This window comes from Tursiops truncatus, chromosome 19 (genome assembly GCF_011762595.2).
Source record: "Tursiops truncatus isolate mTurTru1 chromosome 19, mTurTru1.mat.Y, whole genome shotgun sequence".
Classification (NCBI taxonomy): Eukaryota; Metazoa; Chordata; class Mammalia; order Artiodactyla; family Delphinidae; genus Tursiops; species Tursiops truncatus.
The window spans coordinates 21,725,841-21,739,316 of record NC_047052.1 but is presented as its reverse complement, the minus strand read 5'-3'; positions in this window follow the sequence as shown (position 1 = coordinate 21,739,316).

The following is a 13,476-nucleotide window of genomic DNA, read 5'->3' as shown; positions in this document are numbered from 1 at the left end:
TGCCCTGGAACCCTGTCACTCCTTCAACAGATTGTGTGTAAGTGTGTGCGTATGTCTATGTTATGTGGATGTGTTATAACCAAGCTCTTTCTGACTGTAGCTCAGAAAATACATGAAAGATAGTGATAAAGCTGCTGGTTTCTTCACCTTCCATGGTTTGGTGCATAAGAACAATTTGAGACTTCAAGGTATCAAATAAACGAGTTTCCAGGTTGCTATCCCCTAGAAACTAATTGAAATCACGTGCTTTTTCCACATAAAGAACAGCTTTGACAGTGCTTCTAAAAATGAGAAGCGGGAAGTAGCTCTCTATTCCTTGTGGTGCTCCACAGTTCAGCTATGGACTCCAGAGTGACTCTAATGATTGCAGATTTAGTGAAGAACAAATCGTATAAATAACACAAAGTTCAAAATAACTTTCAGCTTGGCTGCCTCGAATTATGCAGAGTAACTAGGGTATTCTGTTTCACTTTGGCGCTGGGGTTTCAAATGAGATTGCAGGGACCCCCTCCGACGCAAGAAGCAGGATGAACACTTTACACTAACCCAGGAATTCTCCGACACTCAGTCAGCTTGCCAGTTTCCCCATAGAGTGTGTTAACCAACCAGAAAAACCTAACATAGAAAAGCTTAAATTTGAAATCGTGGCCCTGTGGTAAAATCTGTCAATGCTCGCACTACCTACATTGGCTATGTTCATGTGAAAGGGTCATGTCACTCCTTCCCCGCAACCTCAACATATACTTACTCCCACCATAATGTTTCCCTTAGAATGCACCAAGATTCACCCAGAAAATGTTTCAATATTCAGTACTGTTTTATCAAAGTCATTTTTAGACAGTTTCACTAACTTTAAGAACAAGAAATCTTAATTTTAAAACAGTGGCAGCACATAATAGCAATGTTTTACAGCATAATTACTGCTGTTCAAAAAAAAAAAGTAAAACCAAAACAAACAAAACACATATGTCATCAAATAACTGATTTTTAAGGAAAGCCTTTTTGAAAGAATTAATATGTATTATTTTAGAGAACACTGAAGCCTAGTGATGTGTTCATTAAAGTAGCAAATTAAACAAGAGTCTTCCTATCCATGAGCTACATCTTTCTCCCACCAAATTTATCCCTTCTGAAATGAAATTCCAAGTAGATGCTGTTTTTTTCTAAATATTCTTTTATGGTTCATTAAGTGCAACAGATAAAGCCCAAACTTTTTAGCGCTCACTTGTTCAGTCTCATCTTCTGATATCCACCCTTACATTCTCCTATATGCCTCCTACACTCTCCAAGGCATCATCACGGCCCATGTTTCCATCACTTTATACAAAATATTTAAATCCCCTTAAATGCTTCCCTTTTCCATCAACTGCAGAAATCTTACTTCTTCTTTAAGTCTCTTTTTGCACATTACCTTCTCTGTGAAGAAAACCAATGTTTCCAGAGAAGGCTTAATTCTTCTATGAGTCTAATAGAGCATAATTTATACCCTCTCTCTAACTGCTGATTGCACTATATTAGACATCTGTGTTCATCTATCAGTTTCACCTAGTAAACTGTGCATTCAATAAGGGAATCTTCATTTCCATCATTTCTTTACTTAAATTCCCAGATTACTGTTTGACGGTAGTGGTGGATCTCAAACATTAGTATTCATCAGAAGCTCCCAGAGACTTCTTAACGTACAGGTTGCTGGACCACAACCCCAGACTTTCTGATTTAGAAGCTCTGGGTAGGGCTTGGTCATAATCATTTCTAACAAGCTCCCAGGTGATACTGATGCTGTTGGTGAAGATTCTTTGAGAACCACTGACTTACATAAGGAACTCAGCAACACTCTATTTTGTTGAATATATGAATTAATATGGACATGTTTATGATCCCTGTACCTAACTGCAGATAGATCTGAGATCAAATAACTGATCTTTCAAGTACTATTTCTATACATGGACATTTTAATCTGCATTCTGTTGTTGTTTTTCCTCAGAGAAGCTGTTTTCTATTACTGCTTAAAATGATTTAAGAAAAAAAAAAAAACTTATTTTCTCAGAGTGTCCATGAGTGAGGAGTCTGCACATATTTCAGCTGAGTCCTCTACCCAGGTCTCACAAGGCTGCAATTAATGTGTTGGTCAGGCTGCCTTCCGACCAGAGGTTTGACTGAAAAAAGATCTTTTTTAAAAATCTCCCTTAAGTTTTTGGCAGAATTAATTTCCTTGTGCTGTAGAAATGGCACCTTACTTCTTTAGGGCAAGCAGGAGACTCTCTGACTTCTCTGACCCAGTCTTAGCCACTTGACTATATTGCCCTACACTTTTGAGGTTCTACACCATGATTCAAGTTCCTCCCTTATAGTCCACCCGGGACATTTGTATTCATCCTTCCATACCGACATTCTCCATGTAGGGTATGGCTCATATATCTGTGCTCCCAAGATGACCAATCACTACTTCTGCCTAAGTACTACATATCACACTGAATTATAATTATTTGTTTAGAATCTGCCTTCCCATCTAAAATGCTAAGTTCTTACAAAGAAGATAAAATGTCTTCTTCATTTGCTGAACAGATTGTACTCTTTTATAGGAGTCACTTGATTAGATCAGACCACCTAGGATGAGTAACTCAAAATCAAATACTTTGGGACCTCAATTACACCTGAAAACTCCCTTCACCTTTGGCAAGTCACAGTTTCTGCCTGAACTCAAGGGAAAAGATTATATGTGGTTGTGTTTCATTGGGGGTCACATTAGGGTATACAGGCTTTGTATAAACTGAATGTTTGTGTTCCCCAAAATTCATATGTTAAAACATAATCCCCTACATTAAGATATTCAGAGGTAGGGCCTTTGGGAGGCTATTAAGTAATGAGGGTAGAGTCCTCGTGAATGGGATTAGTGCCCTTATAAAAGGGACTCTAGAGAGTTCCCTTGCTCCTTCTACCATATGACGGCACAGCAAGAAGACTGTCATCTATGAACCAGGAAGCAAGCCCTCACTGTCTTCCCATCCTCCAGAACTATAAGAAATAAATGTCTGTTGTCTATAAGCCACCCAGTCTGTGGCATTCTGTTATAACTGCTTAAACAGACTAAGATAACACTATAATAGCTTCCCCATTTGTAAAGTATGGAAGTAATAATACTTACCCTCAGGCCTATCGAAGGAATTCAATGAGACAAAGTCAGAACAATATTGGTATACAGTAAAAGCTTAATAAATATTAGCCACCATAGTAATTATTTACCTAGTTTATCATATGTCAATTATCATTATTTAATTCTTCCTAATATGCATTTATTGTACCTCCAATAAAGTAACTGAGGCTGGAAAAGACGACCTAATCATGTTTATCAGGCTTTGCAGCTGAAGAACAGAGACTTTATTCCATTCTTCAAAATGTATTTTGAGGGAAAAAGCAGCAACCAATCCCCCACAAGGAAGTGACAGGTGGGCTCATAAGGAGATGTGTGGGATTTTCTGAGCATGTCCATAGTCACAGTGCATCTTAGAGCTTTACTGGAGGGTTTACCTGAATAATGGTAGCAATCAAATCAATGGGCATCGATAGTGTTGTCAGATGCAGCTGCCGATGGTTGCCTCCCCCTGAGGGTCTTGGTAAACACTTCTAAGTTAACATTTCAGATCCCTGAGTTATTATTCAGAGGGCTTTGTCTCTGAATAATTGCAAGATTTCTTCATTGCCGCAATAGGCATATTCTGGGTCTTGTAGCAGTGCTGGAAGCACAGACAGCAGACCAGTGAAGCAGTGGATCTGGTGCCTTCTAAGCAGGAGGAAGTACTGTGATAAGGTTAGATATGTATGCGCTCTAGGAGCAAACCTGGATTCTGTGTGTTTATATGTTTTATCATTATCAAGCTCTGTTACTGGGCAATTACATGACCTAGCTAAACCCAGGCTTCTTCATTTGTCGAATAAACATAACCATTTCTAAGGTTTAGTATTGATTAATGCATTGCCTTCTATAAAACAAGGTCAGTTGGTAGCCATTTTGTTGTTATTGCTATTTTTGTTATTATTTGTGTTACTAAAATGCCTAACACAGAGACTGACTCATGGTACAGAGTCAATGATGATCCCCATTTATTCAAAGACCTTAATATTTAAAGCTTAGATGGAGCAAAGGGATTGGATAACATTAGATGTTCTGGAAGCTAAGTTTGACTTTGGAGTCAAACCACATGTGTTCAGATCCTTCCTGATACTTGTATGACCTGGAGCATGCCATAAACTATTTATGCCAGTTGCCTCATTTGTAAAATGTTGATGACTCATAAGGCTGCCATGAACATTGGAGAAGATGATCTGATAGATTTCTTATCCAATGCCTAATACATATTAAGTACTCAGTGGGGGAGAAATATTAGAGAGTGATAATGGGAAAAAAGCAAGAATTTAAAATCATTCCTCTGACTCCAGAATCCAAAATCTTAGCCATTTAACTCTATTGTGGTAACTCTATTGTGATAACATTTAACTCTTTTGAGGCTCTTATCATTAGTCAAGCTCCTCCTCTGTAGTCTACCCAGAAAATTTGTATTCATCCTTCAATTCTGATTTTCTCCCTGTAGATTGTGCCTAATATGTGTGTGCTCCCAAGGCAACCAATCACCACCTCTGCTTAAGTACATACATCACACTGAGTTATAATTATTTGTATAGCATCTGTCTTCCCATTGAAAATACTAAGTTCTGGTAAAGATAACCTTTATTCTTCTTCATAGCTGTTCTGAACAGCTAGCACAGAACCCAACTAACAGTAGTTGCTTAATTAACCTATATTATAAGATGAGTGACTGAATAAATAATGAGCAGAACAATAAATGAATGTTCCCTGACAAAATTTTTCAAAGTTATCTTTGTAATGTAAGCATATCTGGCTAGTGAGAAATGTAATTTCCATTTGCACATAGCAGATCCCTTTCAAATTCCTTGAGTGTGAGGTGGATGGACCTAGAATCTGTCATACAGAGTGAAGTAAGTCAGAAAGAGAAAAACAAATACCATATGCTAATACATATATATGGAATCTAAAAAAAAAATTGGTTCTGAAGAATCTAGGGGCAGGACAGGAATAAAGACGCAGACGTAGATAATGGACTTGAGGACACGGGGAGGGGGAAAGGTAAGCTGGGACAAAGTGAGAGAGTGGCATGGACATATGTACATTACCAAATGTAAAATAGATAGACAGTGGGAAGCAGCTGCATAGCACAGGGAGATCAGCTCGGTGCTTTGTGACCACCTAGAGGGGTGGGATAGGGAGGGTGGGGGGGAGACGCAAGAGGGAGGAGATATGGGGATATATGTATACATATAGCTGATTCACTTTGTTATACAGCAGAAACTAACACAACATTGTTAAGCAATTATACTCAAATAAAGATGTTAAATAAATAAATAAATAAAATTATTTGAGTGATGACTGTAAAAACATGATTCTCTGCGCTCAAATCTCTTTTTAGAATTCCACTTTGACAGATAAATTTATTCCAAATATTCCTACAAAATTCTCTCCACAGCTGTTTCCAATCACCCCAATAAATCCAACAATAAAAGAAATAATGTAGAAAAGGAACCAAAATATTTCCTAAGTTATTTTCTACTGTATGTTCATATTAAGCTATTATTTAGTTACTTTATTTTCAAGAATTTGAATTCTTGTTCCATGCTTTTCATTATTTTAAAATAAACAAGTTCCCTACTGTTTCCATCCTCGCCACATTCTTCCAAGCAGATAATCCTTTTAAGATACCTATAATATGACTTCCTAAGACCTGATAAACAGAAAATAAAAAGAAGCCAATGTTACTTAGAAGACATGGGGGCTCTGTGGAAAATCTCTTGGGAGGAAAAAAAAAAAAAGAAATGGGTAATTATCTTTGGTTAATTGATTGGAACCCATACTAACGGATGACAGTTCAGATGAGTGGACTCTGATGATTGGTAGGGAATTATGTAGGTCCTATAGAAGGACTAAGAAGTGAAAAAGGTAGAAACACCTAAAAACAAGAGTCTCAGAGAAAGAAAAAAGGAGAAGTATAATTTCTTCAGCCCTGTGTATGAAGTATCATTCTAGTCTTTGGATATTTATACACACAAAAAAGCATCCAAATAGCATCAGTCCATCTGCCCGCTGCTGTAAAATTTACATCTCACAACAGGTAAGTACTCCTGACAACCACGGTATATTTTTTCGATGATTTTTTTTTCAATTGCTTTTACTGTCCCCTCTGCTTTGACTGAAATTCTCTGTTCCCCATTGCTTTATTCTTTACTCAGGCTTAATTCTTCATACTTTAAACCTGAATTCAGGTATCAATTCTTCCAGAAAATCCTGCATGTCCAATCCCCTGCCTGTATCTAGTACTTTACTATGTACCTTTATGCTGCCCTAACAACCTGTGGGTCTGTTTTGTTGCATTTACTTGTTTATGTCTATCTTTCCAGTCACCAACAAATTATAGCTAAATAAATAAAAGTTGGATGGATGATATAATTTCACTTCATAGAATTCCTATAAAATAGGTGTTATCCTCTGAACCTTAAACACACAATGAATAAATTGTCAAATACCCAGAGCATCAGCATCAGCTCCATTATTCAAAGCCATATCTGTTATATTTACGGATCATGCTCTTGGGACTCCACAACATTATAACAGTTTAATTAACATATTACCTCTCAAATGGGAAAATGGTTATTGCTTGGGAAGAATAACGATATGGACCTGACAAAGAAAATAAGGATAACTTCTACATTCTTAATGAGAAAAAGCAAAAGAAAGAAAGGAAATAAACATTTCTGATTGATGTGAGAAGTTAAAATACATTCTGTGCAATGAAATCTGTGTTCTTCATACATGCTAGGAAGATATGTCAGAAAAAAAGCCATAATCCATCCAAAGTATTATAAAGTCTCTCTTGTGCTCCTATTAATAGAACTCTTAGATGAAAGAAAAAGAGCAATGGTCTTGGATCCAGGCAAACTGAATCCATTTGTCAGACCTGATAAGCACAGCAAAACTGGCATTTTTAACAGTGTGACCTTAGAGGTGTTACTAGACTTTCTAGGCTTAGCTTTCACATGTGAAAATTGGATACCATGATATCAATGTCATAGAGGTGTTGCAAATTAGATAATTAATATAAAATGCCCATCACAGTATCTGCCACACACTAAATATTCAGTAAGAGATGATGATAATGATCATAATGACACCTAAGTCAAGCCATCTTAACTCCCTGAACCACAATGTTCTTAGCTGAATATGTTTTGCATAATCAAAGGATTGTAGGGAGGATCCTAAGTGATGATTAATTCATCTTAAGGAATTGATATGCATATGCAGGACGATGAAATTCTTGATTTACAGCACTCAGGATTGTAATAACTTTCTGCTTTTGTTAAGAAAGCCAGTGGGTCAAGGGACCAGGAAGGCTTCATTTCTATCATGGCCTATCAGCACCATCTTACCATGAAAAGGGAGATGCAAGCAAGCACAAAAGAGGAAACCAAAGGGAAAGTATGGCACTGTTTTATTTTCAATATTAGATAGGCTTGTTCTCAAAACTCTAGCACAATGCTCTTTGAAAGTGAGCAGCTGGCGAGGGTTCAGCTGTAACCCTGAAAAGAAAGGAGTTCTCCTTCCTTTTACATCCAAATCATTCTACCAAATGGCTGCTTAAAATCTGAGTGCATCCTTGGATATCTGCATATAAGAGTGGAGGGAAAGCAAAGCCAGCTCTCCTGCTTGATGTTTCATCCATTTGGTCTGCCTTCTTATTTACCTTCCTAACACATTTTCCAAAGATTAGATTCTTCGGAAAGCTGACGCTGTGACAGTTAGGAATGTACTGGTTTGGTTGGGGAGTCATCCTTTAAAGAAAATAGTAAGAACCATGAGTGGGCAGGGGGGCTGTAGGATTGCAAGGCAGATCTGACAAAGTCTGCTTCGTAATCCCAATAAGGAAGTGTGGCTCAAAGATTATCCATCATAAAAAAAAAAAAATAAGTTATCCATCATATTGAGTGGAAATGGTCAGACTTTTTTTTTTTTTTTTTACCAGTGCTTTGCTTAATAACTGGATTAAGGCCACATGAGGGAGTGATCTAGGCTAGAGAGTTCCTGAAACAGACCCTCAAAATGCTACCAAGTGAAGTCTGTCAACAACCACACTCCATGCAGATGGACAGTAAGCCTTTTCTTGAAGAGGAATCTAAGTGATACATCTCAGTATCTTCAATACAAATAATGATCTGGTGAACCACTTACATAATACAGTCAGAGATCTCAAAACTGATACTTGCTCTTCTGGTAGAAACACTAACCACCTAAGGGTCAGAACTGTGCTCCTTCTTTTCCTCTCTCAAAATGATGACCATGATAATGATGGTGATCAGTGAATTCCAAATCAACTTCATCTGCTCTAAACTGTGTGCTTCTGCCAGAGGACCTTCCTATATATTTTAAAGTATTGATGGAATAAAATGTCTTAAAAAAAAAGAAATTAAATTGTTCTATGTTGAGAAACTGAAAATTAATAAGAAAAGAAACAAAAAGATTGTAGCATTCATTATACTCTGACACAATTTTTGAGATCATTCTTGGGGTAGATATTTTCTCCAGGGGTTAGTAAGTATGAAGGAATGAATGAAAGCTATAGTAATGAATGAAATTCAAATATTCAGTGAACACAAACTATTCCAATTAAGTTGTACTTTTAATCATCTGCATACTTTCTTGAAATAAAATATTTAAGCCTCTTTCCTCAAAAAAAGAGCAATTTTCCTCAGAAATCCACTGAAGCCTGAACTGAAATATGAGGAGGCTACTCAGTCATGAATTCTACTAGACAGAGAGACAAATAGTCCCACATAGTTTCATTTAATCAACTAAACCCATCTGAGAAATGCGAGGTTGGGGTACTAAGTCAGGTTGGAGATTACACATGTCAGTAAAGTTAATGGCCTTTCTTTTTTGAGAAATTGGCATGGGGACAGAATTATATTTAAACTTGTAGCTGGGTGAAGTAGGAAAGCACTTAATTTAGCATATTCCATATTACCCAAGTGCACACTGGAATAATCAACTAATTGATTAACATTTTATTGAGCACCTATTATATACCAGCTAAAATGTTAGACTCGGGGGCTCACAGGTAGGTGTCAATAAAATAAAAGAATTAAGTGCTAGGATATGACTCATACGACTCACTGATCAGTTAACTAAGGCTGATTCACTTCCATTGCCTAAGAGTTTTCCAATAAAATTCCCATGAAAAGAAGAGCGACTGTTTCAAATTTACCACAATACTGAAAGGCATGCAAATTGTTCAAATTTCTTTGATATAATTGCCATGAGTTACAGTGTGGAGAGACTCAATTGAGAAGAAATCAGAAGTTGAAGAGGGACTTCCCTGGTGGCACACTGGTTAAGAATCTGCCTGCCAAGGCTGGCGATACGGGTCCAAGCCCTGATCTGGGAAGATCCCACATGCTACAGAGCAACTAAGCCCGTGTGCCACAACTACTGAGCCTGCACTCTAGAGCCTGCGAGCCATAGCCACTGAGTCCCCGTGCCACAACTACTGAAGCTTGCATGCCTAGAGCCCATGCTCCGCAGCAAGAGAAGCCACTGCAATGAGAAGCCCACACACCGCAACGAAGAGTAGCCCCTGCTCACCACAACTAGAGAAAGCCCACAAGCAGCAATGAAGACCTAACACAACCAAAAATAAAAAAAAAATTAAAAAGTTGAAGAGATTTATGGCCTACCACCCAGAACGTCCATCAAAAAACTACTTCTTTCTATCCAGCCAAAACACATGCTCTGCTCCTTTCCTTTGTTTCATTATGTAAATTACTGAGCTAAGTTCTGGGAGTGAAGGTTGGGTGCTACATTCTGAAATATGAAGTCAGATAGATTTTGCAAATAGAAAGAAACCGGTAGACTTTTTGATGATGGTCATTCTGACCGGTATGAGATGATACCTCATTGTAGTTTTGATTTGCATTTCTCTAATGATTAGTGATGTTGAGCATCCTTTCATGTGTTTGTTGCCAATCTGTATATCTTCTTTGGAGAATGTCTATTTAGATCTTCTGCCCATTTTGGGATTGGGTTGTTTGTTTTTTTGATATTGAGCTGCATGAGCAGCTTGTAAATTTTGGAGATTAATCTCTACAAACAATAAATGCTGGAGAGGGCATGGAGAAAAGGGAACCCTCTTGCACTGTTGGTGGGAATGTAAATTGATACAGCCACTATGGAGAACAGTATGGAGGTTCCTTAGAAAACTATAAATAGAACTACCATACAACCCAGCAATCCCACTACTGGGCATACACCCTGAGAAAACCATAATTCAAAAAGAGTCATGTACCACAATGTTCACTGCAGCTCTATTTACATATAGCCAGGATGTGGCGGCAACCTAAGTGTCCATCAACAGATGAATGGATAAAGAAGATGCGGCACATATATACAATGGAATATTACTCAGCCATAAAAAGAAACAAAATTGAGTTATTTGTAGTGAGGTGGATGGACCTAGAGTCTGTCATACAGAGTGAAGTCAGTCAGAAAGAGAAAAACAAATACCATATGCTAACATATACATATGGAATCTAAAAAAAAACGTTCTGAGGAGCCTAGGGGCAGGACAGGAATAGACACAGACATAGAGAATGGACTTGAGGACACGGGGAGGGGGAAGGGTAAGCTGGGACAAAGTGAGAGAGTGGCATGGACATATATACACAGGTAAATGTAAAATAGATAGCAAGTGGGAAGCAGCCACATAGTACAGGGAGATCAGCTCTGTGCTTTATGACCACCTAGAGGGGTGGGAGGGAGACGCAGAAGGGAGGAGATATGGGGATATATGTATATGTATAGCTGATTCACTTTGTTATAAATCAGAAACTAACACACCATTGTAAAGCAATTATACTCCAATAAAGATGTTAAAAAAAAAAACTTCTTTGTAAGAAGAAACTGGAACAAAGGGAGCAATACACATAATGGGATTGTGAATTCTGATGAGAAAATGTAAGGGGAAAGAACTAGGGCTTTATTTTCTTTGCATGGTTTTGAATTTGGTTTAACATTCTGTCATAGTTGTTGTGTTTTAGAAGAATGTCTTTCAGGAACTTGCTTGTGTTTCCTTTGCTTTAATGGAGGCATCATCCCGAGGTTGTATGGCACACTGGTGTGGAGTGGGGGAGTCAGATCTATGGGCACCCTGCCTGGCTCTGCCACTCCCTAGCTATGTGACTCCTGGTAAGTTACTTCTACCTCTGGAACCCACTTTCTTCATCCATTAAATGGGGATAATAAAAGTACCCATCTCATGCAGTTATTGACGGTCCAGTGAGATGATGCAGAAGGTCTTGGCACACAGTAGAAGTTTAATAAACATTAGATGTCATTTAAAAAAAAAGATGTTAAATTAAAAAAAGAGAGGAAAAAAAGAAACAGGTAATGGAGGAGATGTAGTAATTGTATCTTCTCATATGTTCATTTAGGTAGAGAAGAATCATGAAAAATTTTCAACTATAAAGAAAAAAATAATTCCCTCCATTCATTTATAACTTCTATCAGGCAGAGATATCAATAGATACACATGGACATGGCTACCCACACATCACCAATTAGAAGGACCAGAACAGATTCTTGCTGAATCCCATCAGAGCCTCACCTGACTTTGCCTAGGAGGTCTATACAAGATATCCTATAACTCAACATCTGAAAAGTACATTCTAAAGACCCAGATGTTTACAAGTGAAGCATAAAAGGGAGAAACAGACCTTAACTCAAATAGGGAACAAACAACTGTGCAACACATACACAAAGGCACACTATGTTCCACTTATGAAAAGATATTTAGCTTGAAAAATAACAATTTCCAAATAACAAAAAGTTGAACTTTATTAGAAATTAGGGAATTTCAAAATAAGATATTTTCACCTACCACATTGGCAAATACATATATTTTAAAGATAATACTTCAACTGTACTTTTTTGAAGCCACTGCTCTCAGAGTAGGAATTTTGGGGCTTAAAGGATGAGTAGATATCTGTTAAGAGATAAAGGTATGAAAATACATACCAAGAAGAGGAAACAGCATCTGAAAAGGGACTGAATCCTGAATAAACATGACATTTTCTAAAATGAAAAAAGCACAAGTTCATAATGTTTGGAGTTAGGGCTGTATGGTGGTAGTAAGACATGAAGGGAGCCAGGTAAATAGAGAGTGGGGGCACACTCAGAGCGTTGGAATTCAAGCTGCAGAGTTTGGGTCTTACTGTGCAGGCCATGTGGAGTCACTGAAGCCCTGGTCATTATCTTCTTGGAGCTCTGGTCAGAGGTGTTTCTTTTGAATCTTGCTATAGTGGCCTCTACACAAAACTGGAAGTTGAAGTTACTGTGGTCAAGAGAGGCGGTGGGATGTACTCAGTACCATACAAGTTACTGATTTTATTGCCAAGGGAAAATCCATACCACACGTTGCTACAACATGCATAATCATCCTTAAAAAGAACTATGCCTACAAAAGCATCTGAAACAGTGCAAAAGTCTGTGGGCTTTTTTGGTATTATATGCAAATACATTTTCCTTTCTTCTCTCAATCTGTTCCCATCTATCCTTTTTTAACAATATTCTTCAGGGCTTCCCTGGTGGCGCAGTGGTTAAGAATCCACCTGCCAATGCAGGGGACATGGGTTCGAGTCCTGGTCCAGGAAGATCCCACATGCCACAGAGCAAGGAAGCCCGTGAGCCACAACTACTGAGCCCACGTGCCTCAAATGCTGAAGCCTGCGCACCTAGAGCCCATGCTCCACAGCAAGAGAAGCCACTGCAATGAGAAGCCCGCATAACACAACGAACAGTAGCCCCCGCTTGCCACAACTAGAGAAAGCCTGCGTGCAGCAACAAGACCCAACGCAGCCAAAATTAAATTAATTTAAAAAAAAAGAATACTCTGCAAAACATTTTTTTAATTAAAAAAATTGGAATAAGCACCTGATCATTTGTATCAATTATTGAGTACTTTGGATATTTTCCATGAAAAACACTTAGAATGGATTGTTCTCTGAAGGTTTTGAAGTTATATTGTTTATCAGTACTAAGTCCCTCATACATGCTTACTGTCGAAAGACAAGAATTAAAGATATGAATTGGGCTACAGTCTGAGACCTAGGGAAGCTTCAGCCAAGTGGCATGGACTTGACAGTGAGAACCTGGGCTATAAGAGATGTACAGTTTTCTCAACTGAACACCTCTGCTAAGGTACTCTCTCCAGCTCCTTTCTGATGTTTATAAATATGTATATAATAAAAACTACACAGTGATAGAAGACTGGGTTAGAATGAGACCTTTCTCATCATAGGGATGATGTAAGCATTACGTGGAATAGTATATGCAAAATGCCTGGCCTAGTACCTGGAACACAG